Genomic DNA, 18,269 nt, shown 5'->3' with positions numbered 1-18,269 from the left:
TATATTTTTAATGCCTGGATATTTTTTCATATGCTTTCTAGGTGCAACATAGTTGAACCTCTTAGTGCACGAGGAGATTTATAGGATGGAGCTGCTTTGAGAAAGTAGGTTTAAGACGATGTTTTGATGTTACTAAAATATTGCTAAAAGTAATAATTACCCTACAATTTCGTAGGCTAGGATCACGACAGGTGATTCTTTATGTCCCTTCAAACAAATGTGGTATCTTTGCGAGTTGCATCGCGGTTTTAACAAACAAATAAATTATAATTCTGGAAGATAATCCTGAAAATTTCTTAAAGTCATTCATTATATGCATATAATTTAGAACGTAAGATACCATTATATAACTAGCCCCTGCGGTGCCCAGGTTATGACGAAATAATTACCATGTTAATTAGAAAATAGGAGCCTTTAATTTGGTGGGACCAGAGTAATTACGGTGCGGATGAATCCATATTAGATTGCCATGTTTAGATTATTTTTTCGTGCATGAAACGAATAGTATTCCATACAAACTCTTATTCTATGCAGACTTTTCTTTACGGTCAAGCATAGCCATCCTAGACATCATCAATTGATGGAGGAAAATTGACGCTAGGGTTCCATCGCCAATGACTCCTATGCATATTACCATGACCTATTTTCAACCATAACCTAGCTAGCCTTCATGTGTACCCTCAACAATTGCGCCTATTCTGTAGGCTTGATAAATACCCACCGGTTTTGGTTGGCGATTACCAATATTACAGTGCCCAATGGCCTAATCAAGGCGGTAATCACCTCGACGGCTCAGCCAAGTACTTTGCGGCGAAATGGACGTATGTGCGAGGCAAGCTCAATTACTGCCAAGCCAATCTATGTTGCAAGGAGATGATTCTCAATTGTCTGCGAACACATACGATAGAGTATGCCCACGTAAAGAAGCTAGCAGCCTGCTGGATTAACGAACTATACGCTCACGTAAAGAAGCTAGCAGGCTGCTAGATTGATTCTGCCTGGAGACGCAAGCACACAGTTTTAATAGCTTCGATCTGTTCCGACGAAAAACATATGATTACTTGTGGCGTGTGGCTGGATCAGGCAAGTGCGTACATGCATGCAGTCTAGATATGGACAAAAGGAACTGAGTCGATTGGACGACTGCGAGCGTACTTCTGATGGAATGTAATCGTCTATGAGCGAGTATGATTGGGCCTGCGCCAAAAATAAATGACTGAATTTTTTTCATGCTCCAGTTTTCTGCGTGCTTCTTTTGTACGACAATGTTAAGATTCTGTAATTTGGAAGTTTATTGTGATCAGCGTTAGAATAATGGATACCCTCAATCATGCGAGTGCTCGGCCTTCTGGAGGTTTGTTTTATTACATCAATCTTCTTTTTTTTGAGGGAATTACATCAATCTTCTGAAATTTGCTTCTAGAGTGCATGTGCATGTATATCGTGCATAAATACTTTGGATATATTCCTTTTCGTGCGAGGGGATTATTTGCTTTTGGCTTCTATGTACGTAAAAAACAAGGACGCCTGAAGCCGTTTCCTAGGAATGTGCGCTGATTAATTATCAATTTATTTGAAGATGAGTCTAAACTCAATAATAGGTTGACACATTTTTGGGGAACAAGAAACGCAACTTTCCCACAACAAAAGCACTAATTTTTTGGCATCTTCAAAAGCACTCTTAGAGCATGGTTAATAATGTAGCCGGCTGTTGGATTTAAGGAGATGCCACCTCACTTAAAGCCTCCATAAAAATTACTCATATAATAAGTTGGCTCTTAGATATGCTATAAGGTTAGCTCTAAGCATTTAATATTTGCATAAGCAATGTATATGATTGGAAGAGAGTTGCATGCATACTACTTTTTCTTGAACCATGTCCTATAGCCGGGCTGTAGAATAAGAGCCCGCTTCACTCTCTCTCCTCTATTCTCATTCTTCCAAGTAGGATTTTAATGACATGGGAAGTCTTATAGCCTGCTAACTAGGCCTTATTAGACTTGCTCTTATGATGTTTCCTTTAAATTGCAAACGCAACGTTCCCAACAAATGAAACTTTCATATTCTTTCATTTTTATCATCAATTGAACTATTGTAGCCTTTGAGGGATTTCACCTGTGGTTAATTATGTCTATAGGGGTTCATTAATGATGTAAATCATTTTTTCCTACTTCTACCGGCTCCAATTTGTCTTATTTTGTTGACAAAGGACAATATTGCTGCTAGATGTTTGACCAATCATGGCGTGTTTTCATCAAGTTTTCATAAGGTATTCATTTTGTAGTTGTACTTCTTTTATCAAGACGTATATCTTCTGCTCTTTAGTGAAGTACTAAGAGTAAAATTTACTAATTATTAGATCAATATGAATTTATAGAACTAACTATTTTGTTCACTTATTTATTCATATTTGAAACTGTTAGGTATATTTCAAGTATTGTTTTCCTTGGGGATATAAGCACATATATAAAATTATAAACTTTATAAATACATTCTTAGGAGAAGTTGAAAGAAAGGCTAATTAGTTATGAATTGGGAAAAATAATATTTTAAGTAAAATGTTTAACGACATTTTTGACATACATAGGCACAATCAACAAAATTTTACTTTCATATTTAGTAATTAGAAAATAAATGTTCATAGAGCATTTTTAACTGATGTTATTACGAAACTGATTTTCGTGAAGATTCTAAGTTACAATATATTACTACTATCACTCAACCATTTGATAACTTCCATATATTAATAGTCAGAGTTAGATATTTTACATGCATATTTTATTGGTGCCGTCCATTTAATACAAGATGTCACATAAAAATACTACTGTTCTACAGTTCGAGTCTTGAAATTGCATTACATATTTTTGGAAATATTAGCATAAATGGAAAATAATTTAGGTGAATAAAATCAACTTGCTCCAGTACTCGGTATTTCTGTTTCTGTAACATATTTTAAACGGTTACAAGTATTAGGTCGCATCTCATGTATAAGAAAATAATTTAGGGACACCATATATATAAGAAAATAAGCAGTATATTCAGCGCCTGTACATCCTTCCCAATTGGGACCAAAGACATATTATTAGGGAAATTGTTCACGCATCTTTCCTTCTTTTGCTTTATACCCATGTAATGAACTTTGGAGCAATATATTATGATACTATGTTAGCACAACACATACCAGCTTGGTGGCATTAGATGATGGTTTCATCTAACTCATATAAATACATTCTTTTGTAAATCAATAGGTTTTTAGCGAATAAATCAATGTGTTTCATAACATATACGCTTCACAAACATCATAAGCAATCTATCATACCAGAAAACTATATTTGTTCATAATATAGAATGAAACAAAATATTAACCAGCTGCCCGTGCGAATGCACGGGTTGACGACTAGTTCTATAAATCAACCATGGACTATCTCATACCAGCATGGTGCATCAAAGAAAAGTGAAAACTAAATGCAAAAGACGCTCCAAGAATTGCACATATCGCATGAACGAAACGAATCCGAAAATATACCGATACTTGTTGAAGAAAGATGGGATGCCTTCCGGGGCATCCCCAAGCTTAGACGCCTGAGTCTCCTTGAATATTTACTTGGGGTGCCTTGGGAATCCCCAAGCTTGAGCTCTTGCCTCTCCTCCTTCTCCTCACATCAAGACCTCCTCGATCTTCGAACACTTCATCCACACAAAACTCAACAGAAAGCTCGGTAAGATCCGCTAGTATAATAAAGCAAATCACTACTCTAAGTACTGTTGAAAACCAATTCATATTTTGTTTTTGTATTGTAGCTACTGTAATATAACTTTTACATGGCTTAATCCACTCATAGAAATCGATAGTTTCATCAAAAGAAGCAAACTATGCATCAAAAACAGAATCTGTCTTAAACAGAACAGTCTGTAGTAATCTGAACATTCACCATACTTCTGGTACTCCAAAAATTCTGAAAAATTTAGGAAAAATAAAAAATTTGTATAGAAAGACAGTGCAAAAAGTTTCAAAACCGTTTGACATGCCAGTAAAAAATGTAAAATCGCGCACGACAGCCAAAGTTTCTGTTTTGCACCGCACAATCCAATAAGCAATTTAAACATCCTAAAGGCAAATCTTGGCACATTATTTTTATAATACAATGGATCTGTACTTTATAAAATCACAGAAAAGAAATAAATGACTCTCTAAAACTTTTGGGTTGTCTCCCAGGCAGTGCTTTCTTTGAAGCCATTAAGCTAGGCATATAGTGCTCAAGTAATGGATCCACCCGGATCCCATGGTATATCAAAGCCAATTTTAATTAACAATGATTTGTGATTTAGTAGTGAGCACAACCTAGAGGTTGGATGTCTTCCCTTCTCAGTTTATCATGGTGCAGGGGAATCCCAAGATGTTTAATGGGGAAGGAAGCTCCAGCACAACCTAGAGCCTCTAAAAAGCAACTGACTTCTTCACTATCCATATTGATAGGGATGAGCTTACTCTTACTATAGTTAATCCTCATACCAGAGACTTGCTCAAAGCAATTCAGGGCCACCTTGAGGTTTTTAGCATGTTCAATATTGTTATCGAAGAACAATATAGTATCATCTGCATACCAGAGACAGATGATACCCCCAGGACAAACCTCAGGGCACAACCCCTCAATAAGATGATGGCCAATAGCTTTGATCAACATCCTAGTGAGTACATCTACTACTAAATTGAAAAGAAGTGGGGAGATGTCGCCTTGTCTAAGACCTTTCCCAGTCAGGAAGAGGGCACTCTTAGTGTTGTTTAGCTTGACCCCAACAGATCCCCATGGGTAATTTGCTGGATCCAATGGATCCACTTCCCACCAAACCCTCTGATCCTAAGGAGCTCTTCCGGGAACTCCAAGTTAACTTTGTCAAAGGCTTTTTCATAATCTAACTTGAGGACTAGGCCTTGTCTTTTGCTAAAGTGCGCAGAGTGAAGCACCTCATGGGCAGTGACCACACTCTCTAGTATGTACCTCCCCTTAAGGAAAGCAGACTGATTACTATCTATAAGCCTCTGAAGGATTTTTGCTAGTCTATTAGTTAGAACCTTGGTAAAAAAATAAAGCTGCAGTTTAGCAGGCTAATAGGCCTAAATTTCTTCATGGATGAAGCATTAGCTTTTTTTGGGATGAGCGTCAGCATGGCAAAATTTAGCATGTGAATAGCAAACCTTCCTTTATGGAAGTCTGGAAACATTGCCATGAGGTCCTTTTTGATAAGGGCCCAGAAATGCTGATAAAAAGGAATACCATCAGGGTCTGCTGCTCCATCCGGATAAGACTCAAAGACATCACTCTTAACTTCCTCATCAGAGAAGGGGGCTTCTAGAATCTCATTCTCAGCATTTTTGACCTTTTCATCATCATAGAAAAAACATGGGTTTAAATGAAACCCCTCCCTATCCTCTAATTTTAATAGGTATTTATAAAAGTTACTCGCTATATCTAACATCTCTTTAGTATCAACGACAGGCCCACGGGGGCCATCCAAGGAGTGGATGATAGTTTTCCTCCTCCTTTCACTACAAAAAAAGAGACATCCGTGACATTTTGGGCCGAACAAATTTTTTTCTGTCATACATATGACACTTCTATGGCGATAATTGTGACAAAACCCGGTATCATCATAGATGTGGTGGGCTCCTACTTCTATGACAAAAAATCATGACGGAAAATGGGCTTTTCGTCTTGGGCGGGCCGGAGACGCAGCTGCATGACATTCTTTGGGCCGTCCATGACGGAATAAACCGTGGTAGAAGCGAGGGGGAGGAAAATTTCGGGGAGTTCCCGGTTACGGTGGGAGGTCGGGGGCCGAGCGATGCGCGTTTCTCTCGTACATGTACGCGCGTGTGTGCGAGGCGTTGGCTCTAACTGAACCCGAGCGAGGCGTTGGACTCTAACTGGACCCGAGCGATTGCACTGCAGGCTACGCGTTACTGAACCCGAGCGATCGATCGATGGCTGTTAACTGAACCCGATCGAGCGATTCCTTCACTACTGCTGCTAACTGAAGCTGATCGATGCTGCCTCTGGTATGAACAGTGAGTGCTGTGGGGGGTTTGGATGAACAGTGAGTAGTGGCGTTGCCTCTGGATGAACAGGACCCCGTGGTGTGGTGGAGGGCTGGATGAACAGTAGACGGTGGAGGGGTGCCCGTGGAGGGGTGGTTGAACAGGACCCCGTGGTGTGGAGGGCTGGATGAACAGTAGGGTTGACACTGCGGCGTACGCTTAGGGCAATTGCGATTGGGCCAGCCAATAAACGCTCATTTCTCTTTGTCTCAAAGGCTAACAATTCCCCTTTTTTGGTTTTTTTATTTTCTCTTCTTTTCTCTTCTTTTCTTTTATTTTGCTTGTGTCTCTTGTTTTTTTCAGCTTACTTTGGGCTTTCAGTTCACTTCTTTTTCCTTTTTAGTCGTGAATTTGTTTTTAAATAACTATGAGAACTTTCATCAAGTTCACATGCATTTTTTAAATTCATAGATAACTTTCAAACTTGAACAAAATAATTAAAATGCATGCACATTTAATATATTAGTGAGTATATTATAAAGTCTCAAACATTTCAAAATGTGCCTCATTTTAAAAAAAAATTAATGAATATTTTTTGAAATTCGTGAATATTCATAAATCCGAGCACATTATTCCAAAATTGTGAGCACTCTTAAAAATGTGGAAACGGGAAAAAAATAATTTAGTGAGAAAAGGCCAAAATAAAACTAGCAAAAACCAGTAGAACATATGTAAACATGAAACAAACAAAACAGGATTGACCGTAGAACTAGCAATTTTATAATAAAGAAAAACCGGGAATAATAAGATAAGACATATAATCCATGCTAAACCAAACTGAAGAAAGCATGAAAATAATGTGGTTGGAGAAAAATCAACAACATGGCTCGGGCCAGCTGCGTTCGCTTCCCGTGTTTTATCTTTTTTTAGCAAAACCTGCTTTACTTTATTGATCAAAGTTCACAAAAACAAGTAAAACAAACTGGAGCATGGGGCTGACCCAACCAGACGTGTCGCCCTTGATCTAAAGAAAGTGCATACCTTGCTAGTACATGTGGTCCATAGTCCGACGTCCTAGACACATGAATAAAAACACACAAAATAAAAGTACCGCACCATGATTTTATATCCCTAAGTACTCCACCATAGATACCAGTTGATGATTCATGTATGTGTTTAACAACATTCTTGCAATCCGATGCAATATGAAGCTGATGTGGTCCAAGATCTTCTGCAAGAGAAAGAGCTTCTCGACAAGCCACTGCTTCAAAAGAAGCTGGATCCGAAAGACTATGTATAACAAAAACGGAAGCTCCTAAAAACTCACCTTCGCTTCTGCTGCAGTACCGAAATTTCTATGTGGAGAAACTGTCACGTATACATTAATTTTCACCTTGCCACGACGTGGAGGGATCTTCGAGGGGAACGCTTCCTTCCACTGAACGCGCATCATCGAAAATCCTAAAATAAATTTAGGATAAATGCGAGCATCAGGACTTGAACCCTGGTGAGCTGAAGATATTACTGTCCACATAAGCATCCAACCATAGATTGGTTCGTGTGTGATGCAATTTTGTTTTAATATTTATTATTTACATATTGTGGTGTGTGGTGCGCTGCATCTGCATGCAACAAATGACGACATATGGACACGTTCTGAAGCATTTGTTTTTTAGGGTTGTGGGTTGTCTCCCTGAAAAAGTTGCCGGCCAGGCAGCGCTCCTACGCCTCTGATTTGGGTACGCGAATGTTAGGGTATGTATAATGGCATGTAGGATTAATGCTAAGATGTAGGAAAGAGGAATCATAAAAAAATGTTTATCTTCTTTTATTTAAGAGATGGTCTCTTAGCATAATATGTCTTATTTTATTTTTAGAAATAGCTGATTATTAAAGATAAGGCTAAGAAATAACTATTGTAAATATGTTTTTGTCATCTCTAAATTACATTCAAGGCTTAGAATAAGACCGTCTTATCAACCATTGTACATGCACTTATGTCTCATTTATAGCAACACCAGCAAATGTCTTCCCCCGAAGCTTTCCTATCATCACGTACGAATATGAGGCGGCCTAATGGCATTTTACTCGTTCATTCAGTCATTGCTTTGTTAGCTCAGATTTTTTTTTTTCATTTTCTCTAGTTTATTGTTTGGTTTTCTTATTTCTTTTCTGGTTTTCTTTTGGCTTTGTTGTTTCGTTGTTATACTTTGGTTTTTGTTTTTTCATTCGTTTTCTGGTTTCTCTTTGTCTCTTCATGGCTTTCCTCGGTATTTATTTTCCTTTTCTTTTTTACTTTGGTTTTTGTTTTTTCATTCATTTTTCTGGTTTCTCTTTGTCTCTCTCATGGCTTTCTTCGGTATTTCTTTTCTTTTCTGTTTTTATTTTGTTTTTTTGTTTCTTTCTTAGTTCTCAACACTTTTTTTGTTTTTCTTTGTTTCTCTTTGGTATTCATTGTTTTCCATTTCTTTGCAATTGTTTCTTCTGTTTTTCTTTTTTTACATCTTTGTTTATTTTTTGGTTTTCATTGGGTTTTTCTTTTATTTTTTTTATATACATCAAGAACTTATTTCTAATAGATGTTTACATTTTCAAATACAGGTTTAACGATTTTTTAGTACAAAGTCAATATTTTTTGTACACATTATAAACATTATTTCAATGATTGATTAATATTTTCCAACACAATATTATCATTTTTTAATAAATGATCTACATTTTTTATACACAGTCTAACATTTCTCAAATGCTTGATTAAACATATTAAATACAACATTAAGATTTTTTAATACATGACAAACATTTTAGTATATATATAACATTTTTAAAATTCTTGATTAACATTTTTAAAATGCAATATTAACATTTTTTGAATAGATGGTCAATAAGTTTTCTATTCATAGATGGTCAATATTAACATTTTTTCAACGCTTGATTTATATTTTTTGAATTCAAGATTAAAAATATCATACCCGACGTATTTTTTATATATCAATGAGAAGCATTTTCTCTACAAACATTTAATTTTAAAATACTTAGTTAAACGTTTTTCAAATGTTTTTATAAAGTGTTTTTTATTGTATATTATTAAGAATATCTAAAAGTAAAAGAAAGAAGAACAAAAACGAAAACAAAAACATGAAAAAAAAGAAAAGAAAAAGAGGTTGTGGCCTACCGCAAGTTGTGACCGTCTATCTAGCGCTCGCCTTGAGGCAGGGTTCCCTACATATCGCTGTAAGCGAGACATAGGGGCGCCCGATTTGGTAGGCCTAGGCGCGCCTGCTAGCCTGTACTGATAAAAAAAACAGCACGTTGGCTCTCGCTTGGCCGCTCCCTGGAACCGTCACAGTCACCTTTGACCCTTGCTAACAACCGGTGACCAGTGACAACAAATGTTGACTATAAAAAAATTGGAATATAGAGAATTTTCACTTTTTCTAAAAAATCGCTAGTTTTAAAAAATTGATGGGTTTGAAAAAAATCATCCATTTTAAAAAACACGGAATTGAAACAAAGCTTGAATTTTTGAAAATTCACCAATTCAAAAGAGTTTATAAATTTGAGAAAAGTTTGTGGATTTAAAAAATCATGAATTTAAGAAAAAGAAAAATAGAAATAAAACTCTAAAATCCCAAGTAAAAACCAGATAAACAAACACATAAAAGGCAACAGAAAAAGAAAAAAAATGACCAAAAGCTACTAGAATGCAGCAGAACTAACTGGACGGCCCAGATAAACTATCTATTGTGCAGTTACCTGGGCCGACCAGTTAGTTCCATTAAGGTGTGTGACATGCACCAAATGGGCCAAATTGGTCCTCGGCTTCCACTGCCTCCCCGTGCTCAAGTCCATGTTCCTCTCCGACAACTAGTTCTTCGGCGCCATCCCTGACCAGTTCTTCCCAAATCTTAAACATCTCAAGAAGCTCTAGCTCAATGACAACGAGTTCATCAAGTTCAATTGTTGTTCTTTCGTCGGTACTATGTTTTCTATCAAAGCCTGCTTGCTTATGTTTTGCCTCGAAACACTTCCAAGTGTGTTTGCCATATAATTAATGGACTAGCAAGATGCCCGTGCATTGCACGGAACATAAACACCCGTTGTGATTGACCCATGCGGGAGTAATCCCATGAGTAAAAACTAATATCTCGAGAAAGAGGAAAGATAAGGTAAGGAGGAGTGGGGCGTGGTGGTGATTTGTGGTCGGACTGAGCAGAGGCATGGGGATGGACGACGCCAGCAGCAGCCACCATGCCAGATGGTTCCAGAGGCTTTCTTTTTTAATTGCTCAACAATGAGATTGTGGAAGATAAGATGAACGAGGGAATGGCCTATCTGCAAATGTGGAGAGAGGTGCGGGTATCTTTTTGTAAAATTGCCATTGTTTGCTTTCTTTCTGTCAGATATAGATCGGACGGTCTATATTACAAGATGGTAGGCACATCAGCATCACCAACTCGGTTTTTATAAGAGTAGAGATAATTGCAACTGCATGATTTTTAACCGGAATGTCATATCGCTAAACAATTGAATGCGCCGCAAGGTTGAACTTTAACCTATCTATTATTTTGTTAATTTTGAACTACATCATGTTTAAATTTGTTGGCGTAAGAGAATTATTGTTGTTGTCGCGTCAATATTATTTGATGTCATCGTGGATTTCTAGAATATTTGATAAAATTTTGATGTATGATCATCCAATTAAAGTCATATATTGTAAAAAAATTGTTTTGATGCATATATTTATGTTGCTAGGCAATTCCATAATTTACCATCTAAAGAGGATTCCATATTGATGTGAGCCAATTCAGTTAACACCCAAATAACCGAATTAGTATTCATGTTCATACAATTTCCTATCTGAAATGGAACTAAAACCTATTCAATATGGAGGCCTCCAATACAGACCTTCAAACACAACAAGAGTACTACCGGTCTACCAGGGCAGGGAGCTGTGTGCCAAGGAACCAACCAAACACGCCCTAATCACTACATGATAGTGTGTCTTAGTGTGAAATGTGAATATAGAAATCACCTCATAACTATGAGTAACTTTGTGCATTCGGTTTATTCGGTTAATATGGTTTGGTTTATAAGTTTTTTCTGGTTTGTACAGTGATACTTTGGTCAATATGGTATGCAATTAACATAAGGTTTAGTTTCTGCATATACCAAATTATTTTAATATGCATTCGGTATATACCATAATAAATAAAGTTAACGCGAATTTGACAATGACATAATGATATTTCACAAATTAATGACTCAAAACACATACTCTTCTGTACAAACAGTATATACTATATATAATTATATATGAATGCATGGATTCCTTGTATACCAACGATGGCAACAACTTTAGTACCACTCTCGCTTACTGACATGGTGAAGAGTAGACGTAAAGTCTACATAAAATTTTGACTAAACCTGTGAATATTAGGGAATGCAAAGTGAGACAAGCTCGCATGCTTACGTGATCAAGTTCTTGTATGGCCATTTGTTCAAGAAATACAAATATGTTTTTTTACTTTGGTTTATTTGGTTAAGTGTTTGGTTTTTCGGTATACACGAAAAAAGTGAAATTCAAAATGGTAAGGAATTTTTTTACGGAAAGACTGTAAAGAAGCCCCCTACAGTATAATTGGCGCAACAAGCTTAAATTGTGAGTACCACGCCTTAAACCTGGGTGGGTGGAAAGGCATCAGCCCCTTTCCACCACTAGGTTGTGCCTTTGTCTGCATCGTACCAAAAACCACAAACCATAAAAATCTTAAAATTGGTTCAGTTTGGTTATTTCGGTATTCATGTCAAATTTGTAATATTTAAGAAAGTGATCATGTATTTCAAAAAATGTTCATGCATTTAAAAAATCGTATAGTTAAAATAGTGTCCATGTATTTTAAACACAAGTAGCATGTGCTTTGTGCTTTGCACTTTGAGGGGTACAATAGAAAAACTGGAAGTTAGAATAAGGGTAATTAGGATGTAAAGACATGGGCTCAAACAAACAATATGTTCGTAGTAAAATAAGTTGTCATGTTATCTTCGACTTGATTATAAAATAAAATTTATGTTTTCTAAAAAAACATATGATCACCTTTTCACAAATTTTACATATGAGATATTTTTTGGTATTTTAAGTAATAATATGGAATGTCCTACCAAAATTTGGTTACAAACAAAAAATATTTTAAATACCTTCGGACTATATCAAATGTAAAACACTGAAAAATATGTATATAAGAAATCTCGGATCATGGTAGCATGATCACATGATATGAACTTTCCTCAAAACACGTTCTAGGTCAAACAAAATGAGCTGATATACAATTTACATTCTTCTTGGTTGGCTCAATCTGTATCGACATGCGTTTACGATCACATTCAAATAAATGTCAAGAGTGGTTTGGCAAGCACAAACTCTTTATTAAGTTTAAAATAAGACATGAAAGGTTGTAGTCAAATATTTATGAAAATGCAAATAAAAAGGATAAAAATATTAAAAGTACCCACATGACACATTCATTTTCTTGGTTTAGGAATGGCGAATGTTCATTCATGGTACATTTTACATAAGTTAACCTATTAAATATTGTTTACTGCAATTTTATATTTATTTAATTTTATTTGCAAGTTCCTGTTTAAAAGAAGATACTTCAGTAACAATACATAGTTAACACATAAGAAATAATATTGTGTGTGTGCCTACTGATCTGGACCAAACTTTTGGGCAACAATATCCCATCATAAAGTATGTTGATGATACACTTATGATTTTGTACCAAAACACTATTGCAGTTGTTTAGCCTGTTCACTAGTTTATTTGTAAACTACACCAAATCCACTATGGTCCCTATCAACATTGATCATGGCATTGTAACTGAATTAGCTGTAGATTTTGGTTGTGTTGTTCAAAGCTTGGCTTTGGTCTTCCTTTGGGCATCATCAAACCCACTATCAAAGACCTTATGTTTATGATATCCAGAATTGATAAGAAATTATTTGGTGTAGCTAGCCTAATAGCTTATGCTTGAAACTAACATATGTCAACTCAGTAATCACCTCCATCCCCATTTTTGCTATGTTGAATACATTGAACAATTTAGACCTATATGTTTGTTGAATGTTAGTTATAAAATACTAACAAAAGTTTTAGCAATATGGTTGGGAGTAGTGATTGATAGATTAATTGCTAAGACTCAAACTGCATTCCTGAAAGACAGATACATAATGGAGGGGGCGTTAATCATGCATGAGACTGTGCATGAAATTCAGAGTAAAGAAGAAATCTAGAGTTTCGTTGAAGATCGATTTTTAGAAGGCCTATGATAAGGTGAAGTGGAGCTTCTTGTATCAAATGATGCAAGCCAAAGGGTTTGGATATTTGTGGTGTGACTGGATGATGAAGATAGTTAGAGGAGGCAAAGTGGCAATACAAGAAATGAGTAGGTGGCACCTTATTTTCCCACTTTTAAAAGGGTGAGACAAGGGGATCCTTTGTCCCCCTTGCTCTTCAATATAATAGCAGACGGGTTGGCCGTGATGATGAAGAAGGCTCAAGAGAATGGATTAATTCAAGGACTTGTCCCTAATTTGGTGGAAGGGGGTTTAGTCATTCTGCAATATGCAGATGACACCATCCTTTTTGAGTATGATCATGAATGCAAGAAATCTCAAATTTATTCTATGTATCTTTGAATAGGTGGTTGGTTTGAAAATAATTTTTCATAAGAGTGAGTTCTTTTGTATGGGAGAACCTAATAGTAGGGGAAGAACATTACCATTCTATTTTTGCATGCAAACCAGAAAAATTTCCTATGAAATATCTAGGTATGCATGTGGATGCAAAGAGACTAAATATTGCTCAATGGGGACCAGTGGTGGAAAAAGCTATCAAGAAGATGGCTGGATGGAAAAGAAACTTGTTATCAACTAGTGATAGGGTTACTCTCGTTAAATCATATCTGAGTAGTATCCGCTTGTATATGGTTTCCTTTTTGGAAGCTCCCAAAGGGTTTTTAAAGACATAGATTCAAAGAGGGCTAGAATGGTCTGGCAAGAAACAAGTGATACTAGAAAATATCACTTAGTGACCTGGCCAACAGTATGCATGCCCAAAAGTTGTAGAGGACTATGTGTTCTGGACCTTGAGATTATGAACAAGTGTTTACTGATCAAATGGTTGTGGAAACTGGAGAATACTGAGGGGGTGTGGCAAGAGCTCATCACCAAAAAGTATTTGTTCAAACAACCCTTGTCTGGATGGAACTCTGGAGAGGGTGGCTCACACTTCTGGTAAGGCTTGATGAGTGTGAAGCACGTCTTCAAATCACTAGCTACAAGAGTGATTGGAAATGGAGCCAAGACTCTGTTTTGGGAAGATAGGTGGCTAGGAGAGAAATATTTAGCTGATAGATACCCCAGGTTGTATAACCTGAACTTTTCTAATAAAATCATTGTTCGAGAGGTGAGGGCGGTTTGGGATAGATTTCATTGTTTATGGAAGAGTAATTCATGATGAAATTGTTGTTCAATGGGATGAAATGTTTAAGCTAGTGTTTGAGGTAGAAATAAAAGAAGATCAAGACAGAGTGAGATGGCATTTAAAAAATAAAAAAATGTGTTGTGGGAGACTTTTATCTCTTACTCAAAACTAGTAGATTGGTGGGGTACATATCTTTATGGAAGCTTAATATCCCTCACAAATTAAGATCTTCATGTGGTTTATGCTTAAGAATAGCATACTTACTAAGGATAATCTTTTGAGAAGGGCATGGGCAGGAAATGCAGAGTGCCATTTATGTGGTGCAAAAGAGAGCATCAATCATTTATTCTTTGATTGTGCTTTGGCGGGGCTGGTATGGCAAGTTGTGGCATGTGCCTTTGCGTTGCCAAGAACACCATCCAACCTAAATGATCTGGTGGGGGCTTGGATTAAGAGATTTCCCATAGAATAGAGAAAAGTTGTGTTGTGTGGTGGGATCACTTTGTGCTGGACCATCTGGAAAACTAGAAAATAGAGCATGCTTTGCTTAAAAAAATCCAGATGATCATCCACTTTTGATTTATAGGTTGTGCTATTATCTTAATGCATGGAGCATCATGCAGAAGCCCCGGATATAAGAAGAATTGATGAGGGCATGGGAATGATCAAGAGGGTGCTTGAGGAAATTTATGCTTGAAGTCATGGATGGAATGCGCTTAGTATAAGAATTGGCATAGGCCGAAGATGATGTGAACATGTTCTTCTCGACCGGTTTACTTTTTGTCCTGCTCTTTTGATTGATAAGCAATATAAATGAGTGGAGCAAAATATGTAATGATGGGGTAGCCGAAACTGCTCTAATTTATGTCGATGCTTGTGTTTGTCTCATCCTCCCTAGGGTTCCTTGTTTTTACGCTGCTTCACTCTTTGTGGAATATATTTGGGGGGGGGGAGGAGGGTTTTGTATCTTCTGGAGGGGACGGGAGGTGTGTCTTCCCCTCGATGATACATGGTCGGCTATATTCCTTTTCCTTTCCTTTTGTGTTCCAGACTTTGTGAAACTTTGATTGAGGTTTCTTTAATGGAAATCGACGAGAAGGCTCGTTGTTTAAAAAAAATGAACATAGATGAAAGGTATATGAAATGGACGTAGAAGAACGGTTGAAGAAAGTAATGATATAAGGTAAACATGTATAGTGTCTGATACTGAGAGAGTTCTCAATTTCCATACGTTTTCAAGAAATTTCTACCTAACGAGACACAAGTTTCCAGATCACGGCACTGATCTGGGTGCCCCGAAAGTAGTAATACTAGATAAACATGTATATTGTCTGGTATTGAGAGAGTTCTCAGTTTCCATATGTTTTCAACCAATTTCTGCCTAACGAGTTGCGAGTTTTCAGATCAGGGCGCCGACCTGCGTGCCCCTTCATAGTTCTTGAAGCTTGGTTGTACGCTACGCCCATAGAAGCAGCGCCAATGGAGAAAAAGCCTTAGGCCTCCTTTGATTCAAAGGATTTTTGTAGGAACTTTTAAAGATGATTAGAATCCTTTAGAATTTTGTGTGTGTTGTTTATTTGATTCACTTTTTAGAAGAATAGGGAGGCCTCTCCCTAGTTCCATTACCAAAATGAAACCAACCATAGTATCCAGTGTATCATATTAGACAAGGGAGGGACTCACACCCAACATATGGGTTCTGCAAATTAACTAGGGGAAAGTTAATGGAAAGAACTAAAAAACCTTCTTGACACACACGTCAGGAGGGGTGAACACATGGGCCAAAGTATCCACAGCAACACACCCGAGAGGTGCCTTCACTTCATGACCAGGAACCCAGACCTCCTGAACTTGAATGGCGGCCCAAAGTAGCTTGAGGCGACCAGCAGTTCATGAGAGTTGACACCGGGCTGCCCGTGGTGTACTTGTCCATCGGGTCTCGTTTCTTGGTAGGGGATTGGAAGCCATCGTCTTCTCCTGAGATCTTGAGCTTACTCCAGCGAGCATCAACTTCACTCTTCCTCAATGTCATCCACTCAGGATCCGCGGGGGTTATCGAATGAAACTTGTCAGAGATCTCAGAAACTCCTCCAGTTTTGATCTCCCCTCTTCTAGAGACAAGACAGCCCAGAATTTGAGCATTCTGAGGATCAGGCCCCAAATATGTGTAATGGAAGTCCAAATGGTATTGTTAAAAACCATAGAGTTTCTATATTTCCACAAACACCATAGGACAACAGAAGTAATAGTATTCAATGCAATTTTTTTCTTATTGGAAACCTAGAAACGAGCAACAGATTCAAAATCCGTGCCTATCTAGATTTGGAAGAACTCACCAACAAAGGACCAAACATTCCTAGCTATTGTGCACCCAAAGAACAAGTGGTAATTTGATTCGTTTTTAGCAGAAAACACATGGTCAAGAGGCTTGATGATGTGTCTCTTCCTCAGGTTATCTCTAGTCATCAGCTTATTCTGTGAAAACAACCAAAGGAAGAAATGGATTTTTGGGGTCACAACAAGTTTCCACACAACAAGAATAAACAATGGTTGCACCCCCCAAAAGTTAATGACATGTTGTAAAGAGGCAGAAGAATAAACCCCCTTATTTTCTAACTGCCAAATAAGAGAGTCTGGGTCATTGTTGAACACAATTCAATTTCCACAATTTGATACCATTATTCCATGAGTTTGTCATTAAAATTCGTTATGGAAGTAAGCATAAGGGTTTCTCCACCCCACACCTCTCTAATGCTCTTAGCCTGTTGATAACCCACAAGTATAGGGGATCAATTGTAGCCTCTTTCGATAAGTAAGAGTGTCGAACCCAACGAGGAGCTAAAGGTAGAACAAATATTCCCTCAAGTTTTATCGACCACCGATACAACTCTACGCACGCTTGACGTTCGCTTTACCGAGAACAAGTATAAAACTAGAAGTACTTTGTAGGTGTTGTTGGATAGGTTTGCAAGATAATAAAGAGCACGTAAATAAAATCTAGGGGCTGTTTTAGGTAAAGAAGCAATAAATTTAGTATAGTGAGTGTGGAAAAGTGGTGGTAGGAGTTGCGAAATTATCCCTAAGCAATTGACTACTTTACTAGACCGATAGCAAGTTTTATGTGGGAGAGGCCACTGCTAGCATGTCATCCCTGACTTGGAATTCTATGTACTTATGATTGGAACTATTAGCAAGCATCCGCAACTACTAACGTTCATTAAGGTAAAACCCAACCATAACATTAAGATATATTGGTCCCCCTTCAATCCCGTATGCATCAATTTCTATGCTAGGTTGAAGCTTCTGTCACTCTTGCCCTCCAATACATAGTCCTATCAACATACAACTAACCCTATGGTGTGATCCACGCGTGCGTTCATATGATGGCACCAAAGGATAGCAACATAACCACAAGCAAATTAAACCAATCATAGCAATTCACCAATTACCGATAGGACAGCGAAAATCTACTCGGACATCATAAGATGGCAACACATCATTGGATAATAATATGAAGCATAAAGCACCATGTTCAAGTAGAGGGTACAACGGGTTGTGGGAGAGTGGACCGCTGTAGATAGATGAGGGAAGGTGATGAAGATGTTGGTGAAGATGATAGAGGTGTTGGTGTAGATCGCCGTCACACGATGATGGCCCCGACGGTGTTTCGACGCCACCGGGAGAGAGAGGGAGAGAGCCCCCCTTCTTCTTCTTCTTCCTTGACCTTCTCCCTAGATGGGAGAAGGG

The sequence above is a fragment of the Triticum urartu genome, chromosome 1 (genome assembly GCF_003073215.2).
Source record: "Triticum urartu cultivar G1812 chromosome 1, Tu2.1, whole genome shotgun sequence".
In the NCBI taxonomy this organism is placed as follows: Eukaryota; Viridiplantae; Streptophyta; class Magnoliopsida; order Poales; family Poaceae; genus Triticum; species Triticum urartu.
This window is presented reverse-complemented; position numbering follows the sequence as displayed.